Source organism: Magnolia sinica, chromosome 10 (genome assembly GCF_029962835.1).
Source record: "Magnolia sinica isolate HGM2019 chromosome 10, MsV1, whole genome shotgun sequence".
Taxonomy (NCBI): Eukaryota; Viridiplantae; Streptophyta; class Magnoliopsida; order Magnoliales; family Magnoliaceae; genus Magnolia; species Magnolia sinica.
Genome location: NC_080582.1, coordinates 37,236,963 through 37,257,800, shown reverse-complemented (window position 1 = coordinate 37,257,800; position 20,838 = coordinate 37,236,963). Strand labels below are relative to the sequence as shown.

At 38.8% G+C, this 20,838-nt stretch overlaps 1 non-coding gene across 1 annotated transcript; it reads right to left on the bottom strand.

Annotated features, from left to right (window-relative positions):
* Positions 1-19,068: 19,068 nt before the first annotated feature.
* LOC131217830 (small nucleolar RNA R71) lies at positions 19,069-19,175 on the bottom strand. The gene has a single exon (XR_009157420.1). It is a non-coding gene; the product is annotated as a small nucleolar RNA R71 (small nucleolar RNA).
* Positions 19,176-20,838: the final 1,663 nt, after the last annotated feature.

Sequence of the window (20,838 nt, the reverse complement as noted above, 5' to 3'; positions counted from 1 at the left end):
TGAAATATTTGAATTGTTAACATAATTTTCTGGGTGAGAATCATCCCATAAACACGTTTGGGGAATACTCATTGGTGAAAGGGATCCGTAAGCGGGATCGCCTGAGTGGGCCACCTGATGGTGACATACCTTTTTTTTATCATTATTATTATTATTATTATTATTATTATTAATTCTTTTCTAAATCATAATAATCATGTTAGTCATTTCCAGGTAAAAAAGAAAAAGTATATATATAGAAAGTGGATGTGGGCTTTGGATCCAAGGGAATAAATTATGGAGGGCCCACGTTGGTCTGTCCATTTAAGAATAGTCACGAGTATGGAGAGGATAGTAATAAATAATGGGATTTGGTGGTTTAATTTTCTTCACGGGAATTGCAACGTCCCTCAACTAAGGAAGAGTTTCACTTCCCTACCAACGACCAAAGTCCGTTGGATCATTCCACGTCTGCTCCAAAAAGCATGCACTGAATGCTGCACGGAATACTCTGCAACACCTGTTGTAGCCAGCACCAACAACGATCCCCGCTCTGTGTTCCCACCGTGTTTGTTTGTGTGAAATCCAGTCGCTTCATCAGATGACTCCCTTAATTTTAGGCCCCCCAACCGAACGTGGATTGCTGGTGACCCTGCAACCACCCAATTCCGTGATGCCAGGACTCTGTGGGGCCCACCATGATGTATGTGTTTTATCCACGCCATCCATCCGTTTTGCCAGCTCATTTTAAGGCCATGATCCCAAAATTAAAGCATATCAAAAGCTGAAGTGGACCACACCACTGGAAACAGTGGAGATTGAACATCTACTGTTGAAAACTTCTTGGGGGCCACAAGATTTTTGGATGAAGCTTATATTAATGGTTTCCTTACATCCAGGTCTGTGTGACCTTACGAACAGGTTCGATGACAAATAAACATTACTGTGAACCCAAAGAAGGTTTCAACGGTGGATATCATTATCCGTTCTGTTTTCTGTGGTGTGGTCCACTTGACCTGGGGATATGCTTCAATTTTGGGCTCATTGCCTAAAATGAGCTGGCAAAATTGGTGGACAGCGTATATGAAACACATACATCATGTTGGGGCCCACGTATTCCTGCCACGGTGGCAGGACACCACGCAATCCCCGTCCCCCACAGCGAAAATGCAGGTCGATATGCAAATGAGGTGGACCCAACACCATGGGGAACAACAAAGATGCAGCATGGCGTGTGTACTTTCCATCAAATCTTTTCATCAAGGGCGAGTCACAGGAATTAACTACTCCGAAGATGAGCCTGATCCAAAACTCACAAGTGGCTCTCTGTTTTTTAGGAAATCACAAGTATCTTGTACCCTCTCTGTCTCCTCTCCTCTGCGTATGAATGATTTCATGAATCCATCCTTAGCAAATTTTACTGTGCTTCTTTTACAACTGCTGGCTGGTTATAACTAATTAATTACCTATAGGCAGTTGTTCCTTTGGTATTCACATGCTAGAAAACTAGTAACCGTGTAGCCATTAGACATGTGCGTGGAGCTGTGTTCCGGTCCTTTTTCTATTGGGATGAGGGGTGGTTTGGAATAATTTAACTTGGAGTCTCCACTCTGACCAAAATGTCTTTGAATCTACGTTAGTCTGGATATCATAAGATAAAAATAAGCCAGGGACTCGAGGACTCTTTAGTCTCAATAAATCCTGGGATATGCAGGGCTAGATGATTGAGAAGGAATGTCTTAGGCATAGTCGGTACAATTACATATTTTCTACTATGTTGTGGAATTTAGGGATTATTTGGGCATTCTAGCTATAGAGTTTATTGCTCTATCTCCCTCGCAGCTAAGAAATGTAGAGGAGACTAATTGCTCAACTCAGCCATGTACAAGATCAAAACTAATTAGTATTATTGCTCAACTAATCTCTTAGCTAAGGCTAAGGGATAAAGCTTGTAGTTCAATTATAATATTTAGTTTATTTGATTCAATAGCAATGGTTTGAATAATGATAGTAAATTGAGTTGATTTAGATTTTATTTAAAAATCTTTTGGTTGTTGATTTTTGAATTTGTTGTGAACTTCGGCTACAATGAATACTTTCATTTAACAAATACTTAACCTGAATTAAGAGGAGTCAATCTGTATAATTGACTGATCTATTATTACCTAAGAGTGCTTTAAACACCCATGATTCTCTACAATTGATTTTCAAATGCTTCATGAAAGAATCGTTCAATTAACAACATGATTTTATTGGTATTGATGATTAATTTAATAGAATTATCTTCTAATTGGATAGGATAGAACTTTGATTCCAATTGAGTTATAAAAGTTGAATCATTGATTATTATAAGTGGATTCCTGGATCTATAGTCTTTTATTGATTGTTTTAAAACTCTTTAACCTATTCACTCGATTAAAAACCCTGAAAACCGTTACCTTTAAATTAGTTTTAGGTTGTGTTTCCCATTCCTTAAGGATTCGACCTTAGTCTCACCGAGTTATTACTACATCACAACCCTGCACTTAGGGTTGTCAACCCTTCAGTTTAATCAAGCTTTTGGCGCCGTTGACAGGGAGTGTTGTGAACACAATTAAGTTTAGGTTTCTTAGTTTGATTTTTTTTTTAAGTTAGGTTTTTCTATTTTTCTATTTTCAAAAGGGCTATCTGATTTCTTTTTTATTTCATACTTCTAACATCACTGACATTGTAAACTTGTTTTTGTTTCATAGGATTATTTAATCTAGTCCTTCCCTACCAATAACATCATTCCTTACTCCCTCCACTTTCTTTCTTAATTATTGTAAGACTTAGGGTTTGAAAGTGCCTTGGTTTGTCAATTAGCGTGAGTGTTGAGTCAGCTAGACTGTAGAGCCTCATAGGATCGTAAAAGCGTCTGCCTCAACCTGATGTGTGCACGAACTCGCCGTAGGTAAATCTAAGCCTCACATCCCATGTCCTAAAATGCCAGGTAATTAAAACCCATAAAATCTATTAGAATATCATAGGATTTTTGGGTTAGAAAACTCTTTTACAAAATCAGAAAATCTCTAAGTTTTCTACCTCTGTCGATTTATCGATATCAGGTTCGATAAAATCAAGAAATACTGTCGATGTCCTCGATGACTAAAAGATAACATCGACATGAGGACAAAATATGTCCAGCAACCACATACTCATCTAGACGGAATTATCGATGTATCGATATACCTATCGATATCATCGATATTCAAATCTCGAGTCTATCGAAGGTGACTTGATATAATTGACAGAAGTGTATTTGTGTCCCTGTTTTTATAAGAAAATCATATAGACCTTCGATATATCGATGTACCCCTCGATATCCTCGGAATTCAAAAACCGATGATATCGGAAGGCCATCGATGATATCGGTCTTGGACACAGTTTTTTCAGCAAAATATTTCAGGATAGTTTATCTATGATCGAGGGTCACTCGATAGAATCGATATTCAAATATCGATGATATCAGTACGGTTTCAATGGCATCGAACAGGGACAGAAACTATCCAGCAAGCTTAAACGAAAATCCATTACATTTATTGATGCCTCGACACAGATATCGATATCATCGACATTCAAATTTCGATGATCTCGAAGGTCCCTCGATCATTCTTGTAGACCTAAAATATTTCAAAACAAGTCTCTCTCATTTTCAAATGTCGAGGAATCGAACCTCACATCGATGAAATCAGAGTTCGAAATTCGATGACATCGACAAGTGTTTCGATGCCATCGACCAGCTGGCAAAAGGTTTCAAAAGCGTATGACATTGAGTTCGTGTCATCGAGCGGCCAGTCGATGCAATCGAGAGTATACGCTCGATGATATCGAACTCTGTCATAAATGTGACCGTTTTATATCCGTTGGAACTTTTTACCTATATATAGAGAGCTTGTCTTTAGTTGCTGGTAGAGAAAGAAGAGAGTATTTTTGAGTGTTTTACCATAAATCATATACTCAAAGCCTTTTCTCTCAAGGGAGTTCATCCTCTAATGCACCCTCCTCGTTAATATTCAATAGAGTGGATTGGGGAATGAACTTCCACATTTAAGGATCCTCCAGCTACCACCTTAATGGCAAATCATTAAGCTGAGATGCCTTGAATGCATAGATGATTGGAATTACTCTATCTCCTTTATAGGAAAATATTTGAGAATAGGATTCCATCATAACCTTGACCCAACCCGTCACCATGCATTGGTATATCTTCTGAGTTGCGGTTCAAGGAAGCAGAAGACTCTTCATCAACAAAGGAGGAGATCTTCATCAACGAGCTAAAAGGGACTTATCTGCTTATCTGTAAGTTATCAGAGTCCAGAGGACCCTTGTGATCATTCCTTTGTAAGATTGGGTCTAAGGTGTTTCTCACCCCTTGCAAATCCTCTAGGAGGCCTCCGGCAGGAGTGTACGTGATGGGTGCTATGTGTTGACCCTTGCTCTGTGGGGAGCATAAACAATCGGTTAAAGATGAACCTATCTAAAACCTTAGGTTCGAGGTGAACCGTGTGAAACCTCTATTAGGGTCTTGTAGAAGATCCTTGGCCAGTGTGCCTAAAAGTGGGTGCGTTGTGTTGACCATTGCTCGTGAGAGCATAAACAGTCAGCCTAGGTATAGGTTGTAAAGGTTAAAGGTGAACCTGATTTAAAACCTTAGGTTTGGGGTGAACCGTGGGAAACCTCCTTAGTGAAATCTGGTACACTCAAGGGTTGAGTGTAATTACTGAGAGTGAAGTAGACAAATAGTCAAAGCACTATAAAAATGACTGTGTTTGAGATTGTTATTGTCTTTCATTCATTTATGTGATTTCCTTAATTACTGTCATTTCTGATTATCTGAGATCACACCTCACACACACTCACAGTCATATCCATCATAGACTAGTTTGCATATTATTCATCCCACAAATAGTTTGTGATTGGATCCTCTACCAGGCTTGGAAGCCAGTGGAGTTACTCTTGAGTAATCCTAATATATGCTTGTTGTTAGGATTAGTGTGATAGGATTTTAAATTATCATAAAATTATTGAAAAAGCCCTATTCACCCCCCTCTAGGACATATTGGCATATTCCTACTTCAACTAAAGCGGTCTTTACTACAATTTCAATTGGTATCAGAGCGGGTCTCTCTTTAAGGGCTTCACTGCCTAGAGAGTGATCTTGACTGAAGTTGAAAATATGGCCAAAGGAGAGGGCTCATCAGTCACTAGGCCTCCAGTATTTGATGGCTCAAATTACGCATATTGGAAGGCTAGGATGCACTACTTTCTAAGATCTTTGGATCATGATGTTTGGGATATAGTTGAAAGTGGATATGTGCCACCATCTGAACAAATTGTACTTGATAGTGGCACAACCATCACAAAACCCAAACCCAAAGAAAAGTAGACGACGTTCGATAAAGAAAAACAGACTGCTGAAGCGAAGGCTATAAACGCCATCTATTGTGTCGTGTCCCAAGACATCTTTAATCAAATAAGTATGTGTGGGACATCCAAAGAAGCATGAGATCTATTGGAAACAACTCATGAAGGCACAAGCACTGTGAAGAGGTCCAAACTACAACTTCTAACATCACAGATCGAAAGCCTCAAAATGGAAGAGCACAAGACCTTTATAGAGTTTTTCACAAAGTTGGATATCATTTGCAACTCCATGGGTAGATTGGGAGAGAAAGTTCCGGTACCAAAAATCTGTAGGAAAATTTTAAGATCATTACCGGAACGGTTCAATCCTAAAGTAACAACCATTGAAGAGTGTAGGAACATAGACGAAATGAAAGTAGAAGAACTGGTAGGTTCCCTATAAACTTTTAAACTACACTTCAAACAAACCCAAAAATTCAAAACTATTGTTCTAAAAACTTCAAAGAAAACAACAAATGAGGACAGTGGAAGTGAAAAAGATGATGAAGATAAGGAAGTGGCTTTATTGGCTCAACGATTTAAAAAGTTCTTTCAGAAAAATCGTGGCTGTCCATTTAAAGGAAGAAAGATGGACAACAGACCTTCTGCAAGTAAATTTGGCAAAAAGGCCAAAGAACCACAATGTTACGCCTGTCAGAAGTATGAACACCTATCTACTAAATGCCTAAATAGAAAAACCAAGGGTAAGGCAATGGCTGCCACATGGGATGATACAGAAGAATCAAACTCAGAATCTAACGACTCAGAGAGCGATGGAGATCAAAAATCTTTGAAAATCCTTATGGTCTCCACTGCTCTAATCATTCCCAGTGAAACTGAGAACGAAAAAGAACACCAAGCCACTGAATCATTTCTATCAGATGATGAGAAAACCGAAAAGGAAGAAGAAGAAGAACATAACAAACTGCAAGATGCTTAAAATCAACTTTGCATCCATAGCATTAACATTATTAGAAGACTTGGAATATCTGAAAACAAAAAGGAATTGCTGCAAAAAGATTTGGATAAAACTCTGGAAATTAATACACATCTAATTAATGATTTACAGCAATATCATTCAGATAATGATAGACTTGAGAGAATTAATACCTTCCTTAAATCCGAGTCAGAAAAACTAAACAAACAGGTTGAGCAACTAAAAGATAAAAACATGCTCCTCCAAAATGAAAATCACACACTCCTGTTTGATTTAGAAGAATCTAGAAAAATCACTAAGCTAAACTATAAGTTTTCCCAGAGTGGTGAGAAGCTAGAAAAACTCTTAAGTATGGGAAGACCTGGAAAGGACAAGAGCGGCTTAGGATATGATAAATTTAAATCAAAATCTGGAAATGCAGCACCAATAACTGAAAAATCTGCTGCTTCAGGAAGTAAAACTAAAACTACTCCAGTGTGTCATTTATGTGGTGATTTGGGTCATTACAAGTTCGAGTGCATGACACCTAAGAGGACTCAACATAACTCTGGTCAGAATCATATTAATAAAGTCAAACCAACCAGAGAAATGCAGAATTTCAAGAGTCCACTTAGGAATATGGACAAAAGAAATGCACTTCCATCACCACCCAAAATGACTAACAAAATGAAAGAGTTATTTAATCAAGTGGATAAACTGAACACTAAAACAAAATCCATCACAGTTAGAAACTCTGCCATGAAATGGGTAAGGAAGAACTAGTTCAGGTCATGCATCAAGATCTGGATATGTACTGAAATGATGAAATTTTGCTGAGCTTCAAAATGTTACATCTGAAACTTTTTTCTGCATAAACATTGTGATGTTTATAATTTTAAGTTGTACAAAACCTGTACAAAATTTTGGTGTGTATATCGTAAATTCAAGGATAAAACTCTCCTATACTTTGATGTCTGTCAAACTGAGGAAAAATGAAAAATATTCAGAGTCAATATGTCTCCTGACAAGCCATTCTCGATTAATTGATCAAGGGTCGTTATCATCGACGCCTCCTTAGAATAAGAAAAGTCATGTGATCAAGAATAATATCGAAGACAGGATCGATGAAATCGATCAGGGTCTCTCGATATCATTGAAACAAGGATCGATGATATTGACAGATGCCGCCCAATATAAGGCGGTGGAGCGCGAAAAAGTTTTTTTTGTCTCAGGGTTGTCCTTTCCTCTTCCCTACTCACTCCTATCAACCGAACCGCTCCATGTCTCGTAGGACAGCCCCAAATGCTCCACAAATCCGGTAATACCCTGCAATACATTGAGATTCCATCTCCTTTTTTTTGGGTCTTTCATTTTCAGTTGGGTCTTGTCCTCTTTCCCAAATTCTTAGAATCTTCTTTTTGTCCAAATGGGAAAAGACAAAGGAAAAGCATCCGGACTGGGTGAGTCTTCGAGATCCGCCAAACAAAAAGTGCTAGCTCCAAAAGAAAGGGCAAGGGCCCTGGAACGTGGGACCCCCACAAGGCAATGCACGAGACAAAGTGGGTTCCAGTCTGAGGACCAGGCACCTCCACCGGTGAAGGTTAATCCGGTCATGGCTAAGTTCACTGGGAGAAAGGTTATTCCTGAGAGAAAAGTCGACAGAAGTTTTCTGATTCCATATAATCTGGAACCACTATTTGCCGCCATAGATTTGTTACCAGTTCTCAATTTTGGGGGACCGTATCACCTTGAACAGACCTATAATTTTTTCACCACCTGTCATTCTCCAATATCTAAACCACCATCCATCACCGTAACCATCGATGGGGATGATGTGCTGATCACTCCTGAGACTGTCGCAGGGTTATTCAATCTTACCTTATCACATGTAAGACTCTCAGATATGGATATGGAAAATATTGAGGTTCGGTCCAAGGTCACCAAATTCCTCTGTCATGATCGTGACGTCCAATGGCACCAAGGGAATGCCCTCAAAGCCAGATTCATAGAACCACGCTATCGGGTCTTCCATGGTATCCTTGCTTTAAACATCTACTCAAGGGGTTCCAACAGGGCAGATCTCACGGGCTTCATGACTGTGATAATTTATTCAGTCACCTCTGGGATCAAGATTTGTTTGCCTACCTGTAAGTGCTATGGTTGAAAGCCCCTTTATGTTGTCAAATTTGTGGTGCCAAAAACACTACTTATACTTTGTGAAATTACATAAATGCAAATGTTCGGGATACAGTATGGATGAAGCATGTATGGATGAAGTGAGTCTCAATGTATGGATGTTGACTACATTAGTGAAGCATAATGCTCAACTCAAGCTATATCAAGCTACGACATTGTCTCGCAAGATCGACTTCGAAAGACAAAACATGTTTACAAGTCAAGACTCGAGAATGTTCAACTAAATTTACAAGTTACAAGTCAAGATTCAAGATTGTGTAATTAAAGCTTTTAAGAAAAAGCAACATCAAGATTTCAAGCTTCACTTTCTTTAAAGGTTACATATCTTAAGGGTTCAATGTCCTTACTTCACTATTAAGGTATGTTTGACCTTAGGTTGACCTTTAGAGTAGGTCATTTCGGATACATAATGCAAATGTTTTATATTTGGGAATCTGGTCTGCTTTAAGACTAGTCCTGGATCTTTCTCGACTAGTCCTAGCACTGCTTCGACCTGTTTAAGATTTTCCTAGACCAATCGTAAATTTGTTACAAAAATTCAGAATTTTTTGTTAAGCTTCGACCAGTCCTGGGGTCTGTTCAACCAGTCGTATGAACAGTCTCGATTGTTCCTTCGACTAGTTGTGAACCTACGACTCAAACTACAGCGATGTATTTTGCTTGGCTTCGACTAGTCATGATCAACCTAAGACCAGTCGAAGGTGTCCTTCAACTAGTCGTGAAACTGCCTTATCTTATCGCGCTCAAATTTTTAAATATTCGTTGGTTCTAAGACCAGTCGTAGCAATCTCTGAACCAATCGAAGATGCAATTTGCTCACCTATAAATAGAGCACAAATCTCTGAATATGGAGGACATCTGAAGTAATTGTAATCCGGCCTTCTGAGAGATAAGTCTATGCTCCATTTTAAGCTAAGTATGCATATTTAATATTCTCTTCTTTAGCTTTTTAAATTGATTTTGTTTCTTGTATTCCAATCTGATCTGAAAAGAGGAAGTGTTATTTTCCTTTTTCTGGAATCAAAATCAATTAAAGCTAGCCCATTTTGGTTTAATTTAAAATCTATTAGAACCTAGAACCATTATAAAGTGAGTATTGGACATTGAACTTTGACATTTGAACCTCTACTCCGACTTGGTTCTTCCAGGCTGCTACAAAGGAGAAATCCAGGTATTTTACATTATTGTAATTTACATTCTGTTTTTGGTTTCTTTTGAGATTGAGCCAGAAAAATCTCATTGTATTTGGTTATCTGAGGAGAGCCAGAAAACTCAAAAAGTGTGGATTTTTGGATTGTGTAAGTCCAAGTTAAAAAGACACAACTGTGAAGGTTTTAGGTGAACCTGTGAAACCTATTTTGATAGTGAACGCTAATATCCCTTGCATGAGGATATTAGGAGTGGAGTAGCATTCTGTGTGCCTGTTGTTTAACAGTTGGTGAACACACAGGCGAACCACTATAACTCCTTGTGTATTGTAGTTTGAATGTTTGCTTAATTTCCTATCTTTTATCATTCAAGTTGTGGAATGTATGTGTGGATGTGAATGTTGTAATATTTACATTTCAAGCACAGTGGGGAATGTTGTAATAATTTAGATTTAAATTCTTGCAAATTTTCAATTCTTTTCTATTTATTTATTCCTCTTTAGTTTGAGTTTTTGATACAAAGAACGTTCTAGAAATAAGGTTGTTCTTCCATAAACCCTTGGTTTTTATGGTGTAAGGTTGTGTAACACCCCGGATTTTTGCCAACTTGAGTTAGACGTACTTAGGCAATGGGTCGATCCTAACACCTTCATTACTTCTCAAAAATTCAATCCCAAAGTCTAAAAGCCCCTTTTAACCCATTTCCTTCAAAATCTCCCATTTCCTTCAAAAATCTCACCTTTCACCACCTTATTCTTCAAAATTTTCTAATTACTTTCATATTAGATACTAATCCTACAGTTTAAATGATGAAGAACAATACTTAAACTAAAACTTACTGTAAATGGTAAATACGTAAATAAAATGGGCTTTTAACTATTAACCTTTTAGAATCTTATGAAATAAATAGATTATTTAAATAGATTAGCTTCTCCTACCCCAAAATCATATATTTCACGTCAAATAACTCATTCTAGTTTACAAATGAGGCCTAATAATACCTCGACGGACTCGGGGGGCCCAAACAACACAATTCGGGAGGACCCGAGGTAGGTCCCGCATGTATCAGTCACCCCCGGGGGGGAGGACATTGCCCCTGGGGTGAGTCATCACCCCAGAGTCTAGCGAACAATGAGGGGCTCGCCGGTTTGGCGAGGCCTCGCCGCCAAGCGGGCCGACGGCCCGTTTTCGGCAGAAAAATTCTACAATGTACATCCGACTTTAAAAAATCATATATCCCTCGTTATAACTCCAATTTAGGTGGTTCAAAAGCCATATTGAAGTTTGAAAAGTATAGTTTCATATAAAAATAATTAAAAAATATAATAAAATACTTAATATAGTTAAATATAGGTCATTGTGAAAACTATCCGAAAATCATTAGTTTGGACAGCTGCTGCTTCCGAAATTTTTAAAACTTTTCTACAGCACGAAATCTAATAAAATTTGGTAGGGATGAAGTGGACTTGATGAAGAACTATTAAAAAATAATTAAAATAATATACCAACTAAAAGTGCCAGAAAGGGGCATAGAACTGCCCTAGGACCTTATTCTATCGTAATTAGGGCACGATTTAGTTAAGTGCTAAACTGAACAATCAATAGAATTAGCTCGAACTACTTTAAATATGAACAACAAGACTAAAAATATATAGAATCATTAACGCTACATTATCTTGAAACTTAGGATCCATCTCAAAACCTAGTTGCTCTCGGGAGCACCTTGAAACTTCGTATCGGACCTGGACCGCACGTCGAAAGTCCGATAACCGTAAAACTATACAGTTATGACTGAAATTCTAGACTTGACAACCTCCTATGAAATCAAGTCTTAATTGTGTCTAGAACTGCACAACTTGAGCCCGGAGCGAAGAGTGTGAGAAACGTGAAAATATTTAGAAATAAAAATCTGAATTTAAGTAATCTGAGTCGTGTCACTTGTGGGCCAAATATAAGGATTCAGACCGTCAGAATCTTACCCAAATATACCCTCGGATCAGGAGAAATGTCCCACACATGTCAATGTAATTGTGGCCCTGATCGAGTGACCGTGACCGTTGAACTGAAACTGGTCCGTCACGGCTGATTTGTAAATTTGATCGAAACGAAAACTCAGCCTGACCTAGATCCATGGTCAGGGAGCTTAAGTTTGACCGCACGTGGAAAAGGGGCCACCAGAAGTGCTCCGTTGGACCGGAACGGTCCGTATTTGGATATAACCTAAGTATACCTTGGCCCTGGGGCCATTCCCATCAAACCTGGGCCTATATAAGGACCTTAAACCCTCTCCCTCTCACCCCATACGAATTTGATAAAACCCTAGGAGAGAGAGAAGAGAAAAGAGAAGGGAAAAGAGAGAAAGTGAGGGCGAGAGTTGGAGATTCTTCCTGGGATTCGATCCCGCTACTCCACGCACTCAATTGCCACTCCTGTATCGCTATACAGGCGATTCTGATTCCGTTCTTAGGTAAGAAAACCTGACCCTAATCTGTTTTAGGGTTTTAAATTGTGTAAGTTATGAAATAGCTAACCTAATTTATGCTATAGGTTGCCAATCTGCCGTAGACAAAGACTTAGCTTTAAAACTGAGTTCGTTACGAGTCTACCGGTGAAAGGTGAGGACTATAAATGTATAGGTTATGGTTTTCAAGCCTTTCAATGTCAGTTAATGATTTATTACTGACGTGGGTGCTATTTCACAAGCCAAATGCGTCGTTTGTTTCGCGTTTCAGAGATATATGAACTATATTGACTATAGTGTATTCTAGGTATTTGTTGAAATGATTGAATAAGTGTAGAATTGGGATTCATATTTGCCATGATTATCTGTCATGGATAGGAGATAGTTGCATTTGTAACAACTCCTTGGCGAAAGGATCCGCCCAAATACATGTAATGAGCGATGTACGTCATGTATGTTGAAGGGTGTAGTTTAAGTGTTTGTTGAAATGACTAAATGAATATGAAATCATGATTTGTGCCTACCGTGGCTATGGGATGTATGTGCATGATGATGGTGTATATGACAACTCCTTGTCGGAAGGATTTGTCCAAGTATATGTTAAAAATCAACATATGTCATGTATGTCGATAGGTGTAGTATAAGTGTTTAATAAATTGTCTGTATGAGTAAGTAATTGGTGAATTGTATTGTATATGGGTGTTGAGATAAGGCTCTCAACTACCTTAACTATGTGCATAAATCCCTCTATGTACCTTATATTATATTGTCTGATTACTTATGAAATGCATATGTGTGAATTCATGTTTATATTGTATTTCATAAAATGCTTAAATGGTTGTAGGATTTGAATTACTTACTGCTTGATTATCTCACGGGAACTCTTGTTAGTACTGAGTGTGGTTGGGACTATGAAATAGTTCAGGCAATTGGTAACATGTTTTGATTTGGTAGCTGAGGTTGTTTTCGCCCACAAGACGTGTTCGATGAGCCCGAGCCGTACTTCGGTTGTCGACAGTGGTTAGGCCACACGGAGTGCTTGTGCACTTCATGTCGATCAATTCGATATGCGCTCGTGCTAGTCGAGCTCGTCAAGTAACCTGATTGACCCAATGTATGTTCACCATGTATAGACACTACTACTTGAACCTAAGGTACCAAACTTACCAGTGGAAACTCCTTTAACCTTGGTACCTCGATCCGCTAAGACTCATGAGCCGGGCATAGTAGTATGGGACACCGTGGTCGAGCTGTCGGCCTACGCTGGGGTAACGAGCCTCCCCATAGTGACCACTGAGCAATCAAAACTCGTGAGCCGAATACGGTGGTATGGGATACTATATTTGAGCTGTCGGCCTACCCTTGCACAGCCTGGCTGTGGTCCCCAGTTAGGTTGGTGACGAGCCTTCGAAAATAGACTGTCAATTGGTAGGGTGTGGGTGGTAGTGACCTCGAGTGTACTCTGAGACTGCGTTGAGGCGACGAGTCTTTCCGTAGCAACCAGAGTACAAACTAGACCTGCACTGATAAGGTGACGAGCCCTTTGCATTGATAGGACTGACGACCCTGGAATGGATCATTGTTTGGGAATTGATATAAGAGAGGTATCTTAGCTTTCCAATCCTGATGTATAAAAAGGACTAATAAGAACTTGATAATCATGCTCATGCACCGCATTACGTGTTCGTTTGGCGTAGTAGGTCAAACACTGAGGAAGTGTTTCATGCGCGATCGTGAGATGAAGTCATTGAGGGAGCGCAAGTGAGGGCATGCATCATTATTTCATATCATTCTTGCATTAATCACAGTACTTAGGGATATTTGCTTGTATTGCATTATCATTACTGCTTGACTGAATTGATAACATGTTAACCCTTGCTTTATTGTTCCAATGAGTTGATCACTCACTCTCACGTTACGGGACGGTGTTGTACACACCAACTAGACTCTGTCTTAATTGCAGGTGATGGCGATGCCTACGAGGCGAAGCCGGACTTTTATGATGATGTGGAGGGTTTCTCCTATATGCAGCTATTAAGCGTGTCTATGTAGACCGTGTTCTGATCAACGGGGCTTACAGGGATGCTGACTAGATATCATTACACTCGTTATGATTGTATTTTGGAGCACACATGTGTATTCATTTTATACATTCTGGGAGTATACATGTACATGTTTAACCTAGTAACCTGATCATACTTCGGAGACTTACTACATTTCATATATCTTATACATCTAATACAGTCTTCTGCTTGCAAAATTCACTTATCTCTGGAGTATGATATGCTGTTTTGGTATAATCCCATTCATGTTTAATGGACTAATATGGACAACATTTAATCATCATTATCTATGTTGCATAAGTGATGCATTGGAACTCGAGAGTCGAGTTTGTGCTCGACCCCTGATTTTCAGGGCGTTACAGGTTGTCCTTAGAACTGCATTTGTTTCAATCTCTCAATACTTGATTATTGAGGCTACTTTTCATTTTAAGCATTGTGAATTGATTTATTTTATTTGGTTATTATTTTTTCGCTGTTATAGTCTAAATTTGGCATAGTCCTATTCACCCCCCCTCTAGGACATATAGCTTGGCCTTTTCACTACCCTCATCTTGCATCAGTTGGTTTATGCTTTTCATATGGCTAGGGATGTTCACTTACGATATCCCTGGATCATACATACAATATGTAATGCCATAACCTTTCCAACTACAAGTGATCCTATTCTTCCTCTCCAAACCTTCAACAGGAGTAGCATTCAAAGGATGGATTTGAAGTTTCATAAATATCCTAAGGATTCACCTGAGGAAGGCATTCAAGTAGAGAGGGAAAGTGGGGCAGGTGATGCTCCCATAGAAGGAACTGAGATGGCTGGAGAAGAAGCTCCTGGACCCCATTAAGCACTGTCGACATCAACTCCCGGGCATGCTAAACGATTTAAGCTCCATCAGGATCGGATTGGAGAGATTCAGCGGGATGTCTCCCAGTTCAAGGAATCGATGAACGAGCATCTTACCGTCTTGGAACGGCTGGTCAATGGAGTGTAGCAGACTATGCAACAGTTGGTTGATATACTCACTTGCTGGAGCAACGACACGGCACCATCTTCCTCGGCTCTATAAGTACTGGTCTCTGGATGTTGTCACATGCACTTCACTCTTAGTTCTACGTATGAACATTAGTATCTTTTTGGATGTTCTGCGCTCTCATGAGTGTATATGATAACTCACTAACCTGCATAGTCTAAACAGTTTTTTTTTTTGTGTTGCCCATGGATGGGCTAAAAACTAATGGTTGAGTTTGAATACCCATGAATGGGGTTAGAAATTTTGTTGGGATAACTGTTAATCTACTGTCAAACTTGGGCAGTATATATATATATATATATATATATAGATATATATATATATATGTATATATGCTTTTGGATATTTGTGGATATGGCTGGGTATAATTCACATCTTTACTACCATGATTATGTTTTATGATCTCCTGGTTTGTCTAGTCCATGTTATGTGGAATGCATGTGATATTTTTTATTATCTGCTTATATCACTGCTATGTTTGGACTATTTTGCACACAGTCTCTAAAAAAGATGTCTAATTCACTGTTTTCATCATTATACATCTATATTTTATATATGTATGCTCTTTGAATGTTGGTTCTCCTAAATTGTTTTAACTTCAGTCAATATCAACTGTTATCTTTGTCAATGACTGACAAAAGGGGGGAGAACAACTCAAACACCCCGAGAAGAAAATTGTATATCTACTTGAATCAGTGATGCAGGTGTTAAGGGGAGCAGCTGCACCAAGATAGGGGGAGTTTGCAGATAGGGGGAGCAGCTTTTGAATCCTTCTGAATGATTATGTGTGTGCCCACGAGATGAAATTGTAAAATTGTGTAAAGTGTATGTACACACAATTTAGGATGTTTGTCTAGATGCTATTCTAGGGTGTTTTGGTATTTTTTCACGTAATTAACAAAGGGGGAGATTGAAAGTACCCCGGTTTGTCAATTAGCATGAGTGCTGAGTCAGCTAGACTGCAGAGCCTCATAGGAAGATCGTCAGAGCATCTGCCTCAACCGGATGTATGTACGAACTCACCATAGGTAAATCTAAGCCTCACATCCCATGTCCCAAAACACCAGGTAATTGAAACCCTTAAAATCTATTAGAATATCATAGGGTTTTTAGGTTAGAAAACTTTTTTACAAAATCAGAAAATCTCTAAGTTTTCTACCTCTGTCGATTTATCGATATCAGGTTCGATAAAATCAAGAAATGCTATCGATGTCCTTGATGACTAAACGATAACATTGACATGAGGACAAAATATGTCCAGTAGCCACATACTCATCTGGACGGAATTATCGATATATCGATATACCTATCGATATCATCGATATTCAAATCTCGAGTCTATCGAAGGTGACTCGATATAATTGATAGCAGTGTATTTGTGTCCATGTTTTTTATAAGAAAATCATATAAACCTTCGATATATCGATGTACCCCTCGATATCCTCGGAATTCAAAAACCGATGATATCGGAAGGCCATCGATGATATCGGTCTTGGACACAGTCTTTCTAGCAAAATATTTCAGGATAGTTTATCTATGATCGAGGGTCACTCGATAGAATCGATATTCAAATATCGATGATATCGGTACAGTTTCGATGGCATCGAACAGGGACAGAAACTGTCCAGCAAGCTTAAACGAAAATCCCTTGGATTTATCAATGCCTCGACACATATATTGATATCATCGACATTCAAATTTCGATGATCTCAAAGGTCCATCAATCATTCTTGTAAACCTGAAATATTTCAAAGCAAGTCTCTCTCATTTTCAAATGTCAAGGAATCGAACCTCGCATCGATAAAATCAGAGTTCAAAATCCGATGACATCGACAAGTGTTTCAATGCCCTCGACCAGCTGGCAAAAGGTTTCAAAAGCATATGACATTGAGTTCGTGTCATCGAGCAGTCAGTCGATGCAATCGAGAGTATACGCTCGATGATATCGACCCTGCTCGATGATATCGAACTCTATCATAAATGTGACCATTTTATATCCGTTGGAACTTTTTGCCTATATATAGAGAGCTTGTCTTTAGTTGCTGGTAGAGAAAGAAGAGAGTGCTTTTGAGTGTTTTACCTTAGATCATATACCCAAAGCCTTTTCTCTCAAGGGAGTTCATCCTCCAATCCACCCTCATCATTGATATTCAATAGAGTGGATTGGGGAATGACCTTCTGCATTTAAGGATCCTCCAGCTACCACCTTAATAGAAAATCATTAAGCTGGGATGCCTTGAATGCATAAATGATTGGAATCATTTTATCTCCTTTATAGGAAAATATTTGAGAGTAGGATTCCATCATAACCTTGACCCAACCTGTTGCCATGCATTGGTATATCTTCTGAGTTGCGGTTCAAGGAAGCAGAAGACTCTTCATCAACAAAGAAGGAGATCTTCATCAACAAGCTAAAAGGGATTCATCTGCTTATCTGTAAGTTATCAGAGTCCAGAGGACCCTTGTGATCATTCCTTTATATGATTGGATTTAAGGTGTTTCTCACCCCTTGCAAGTCCTCTAGGAGGCCTCCGGCGGGAGTGTACGTGGTGGGTGTTATGTGTTGACCCTTGCTCTGTGGGAGCATAAACATTCGGTTAAAGGTGAACCTATCTAAAACCTTGGGTTCGAGGTGAACCGTGTGAAACCTCTATTAGGGTCTTGTAGAAGATCCTTGGCCAGTGTGCCTAAAAGTGGGTGTGTTGTGTTGACCCTTACTCGTGAAAACATAAACAGTCAGCCTAGGTGTAGGTTGTAAAGGTTAAAGGTGAACCTGATTTAAAACCTGGGTTTGGGATGAACCGTGGGAAACCTCCTTAGTAAAATCTGGTACACTCAAGGGTGGAGTGTGGTTATCGGGAGTGGAGTAGACAAGTAATTGAATCACTATAAAAATGACTGTATTTGAGATTGCTATTGTCTTTCATTCGTTTATGTGATTTCCTTAATTACTGTTATTTCTGATTATCCGAGATCACACCTCACACACACTCACAGTCATATCCATCATAGACTAGTTTGCATATTGTTCATCCCTCAAATAGTTTATGATTGGATCCTTTACCAAGCTTGGAAGCCAGTAGAGTTACTCTTGAGTAATCCTAATATATGCTTGTTGTTAGGATTAATATGATAGGATTTTAAATTATCATAAAATTATTTTTAAAAAAAGTCCTATTCAACCCCCTCTAGGACATATTGGTATATTCCTACTTCAACTAAAGCAGTCTTTACCGCAATTTCAAGGTTAGGTTCTAGAATTAGGGTTTTGTGTGGTTCATGCCCGAGTTGGTAATGGACAATACATTGAGACTTATGAGCGAAGGAGGTTTAGTCGACGGGCTCTCAATCCATCGATAACTTAGAAGACACCTAAATACTCCTGAAATATCTTCTATAAATCTGGTTGAAACTGAACAAAATTTTGATGAGAATCCTTTGCGGAATACACCACCGGTTAGATAGTGCGTGACGAGAATGAAGTACACCAAGTTCCACCGATCTGAACTTTATGTAATTATTTACAGCTGGTGAGAGCAAGTACACCTTCCCACATGATTTCCTAACCAATGCAGGAAAAGTGGACTTTAAACTAAAATTTATCTAATAACTTCCTAAATTTCATGGACTTGATTCAGAAAGTTCATACTTGCACCTACAAGATTTTGAAGAAATTGTCGCAACCACACACTTTAACAACGTTCCTACTAATGTAACTAGACTGAAGCTATTTCTATTCTCTCTAAAGGAGAAAGCCAAATCATGGCTTCACTCCTTAGGGCCAAGATCTATTTGCACATGGGCCGAGATGACCCGAGAGTTCCTTAAAAAGTTCTTCCCAGTTCATAAAACCAACACTCTCAGGCATGAGATTATGAACTTCTCCCAAAAAGGAGATGAAACTTTTTTCCAGTGTTGGGAATGGTTCAAAAACTTACTCCTCGCTTACCCACACCATGGACTGAGCTCAAACATGTGTCAATTCATAGAGATGATGTATAATGGCAAATGTATGAGCAAACATTTGAAAGATGTCTGGGATTACTTTGACATGCTAGCTGAAAATGCCCAATCATGGGACACATTCAACCAAGCTAGTAATCCTAAAACAGTGCAAAGAGAGAATGGAATACATGTGCTCAAAGAGGAGGACGATGTTAATATAAGGTTGGCATATCTTGTAAGGAAGATTAAGGCCATGGAACTTAGGAAGGAAGTGATCCAACCCATCAAGGTCGTTGAAACTGTATGTGGTATTTGCAAAAGCAATGCTCACCTAAGTAAGGATTGTCCTACAATCCTCACTTTTCAAGAGGTGTTGAATGCTCAAGTGAATATTATGAATGTGTATCATCGCCCCTTTAGTGCACCAAATTCTAACACATACACTCCCGATTGGCGAAATCATCCAAATCTCAGTTGGAGAAATGGACCAACTGTGAATGTAACCAATAATTCCCAAGAGCCATCTATTGGTACATCACGAGTACCCCCACCAAAGAGAACTCTTAAGGATTCATTGAATGCATTCATGTATGGGAAAATGCAGACCATCAATGAACTTAAAACTTCAGTTGCAAGAATTAAGATACATCAAAGTGTTAGAGAGAAAGTGACATTTCCGGCCCAACCTCAACCTAACCCTAAAGGATAATTCGAGATAAGTGATCCAAATTCTTCAGTCCAACATGTGGAACATGTTAAATCCATCATCACCCTAAGAAGTAGTAAAGATATTGACAAAGAAATTCCTAAGAAGGTTAAGAAACCTGAGGAATTCAGAAATTCGACGGATGATGGTGAATCTAGCAATACTCCACGTGACAAAGTTCTAAAGCATGAGCCTAAGCCTATGGCCCAATTTTCCCAATGTCTTGCATAATCAAAATGGCCAAGTGAAAATAATGACATTTTAGAGGTTTTTCAACAAGTCAAGATTAGATTCCTTTACTGGATGCAATTAGACAATTCTCATCTTATGCCAAATTCCTAAAGGATATATGTGCGGTAAAGTGTAAGTTGAATGTGTATAAGAAAGCCTTCTTAACGGAACATGTGAACACAATTATTAATCAAAACACTCCCCCCAAAATATAAAGATTCAAGAAGTCGTACGATCTCATGTATAATAGGTGAAAAGGGCGAGCCCCAAGTCCTAGGGGGGGAGGGGGTAAATAGGACTAAGCCAGATAAAAAATAAAATGCGAAAAGATAACACAGATAGTAGAAATTTAAAACAACCTCAAATGCACAAGTATTGAGAGGTTGATACAAACATTATTCTAAGGACAACCTTACACCAAAAACCAATGGCTTATGGTAGGACAACCTGATTTCTAGAACGTTGGTAAGTATCAAAAACTCAAACTGATATAGAGGCAAAAGAAATGAATCAGGCTATTACAACATTCACCACATGTACATGAAAATAAATACAACATTCAGCACGTCACATACATCACCATCATCATCATCATCATTATCATCATCCAAACTCTGAGAATTATAGTGGTTCGGGTGTGCACCAACTGTTCTCAAACAGTCATCCTACTCCACTCCCAATATCCACAATCCACGGGATATCAGCTTTCACTAAGATAGAAGGTTTTCCAAGGTTCACCATAAA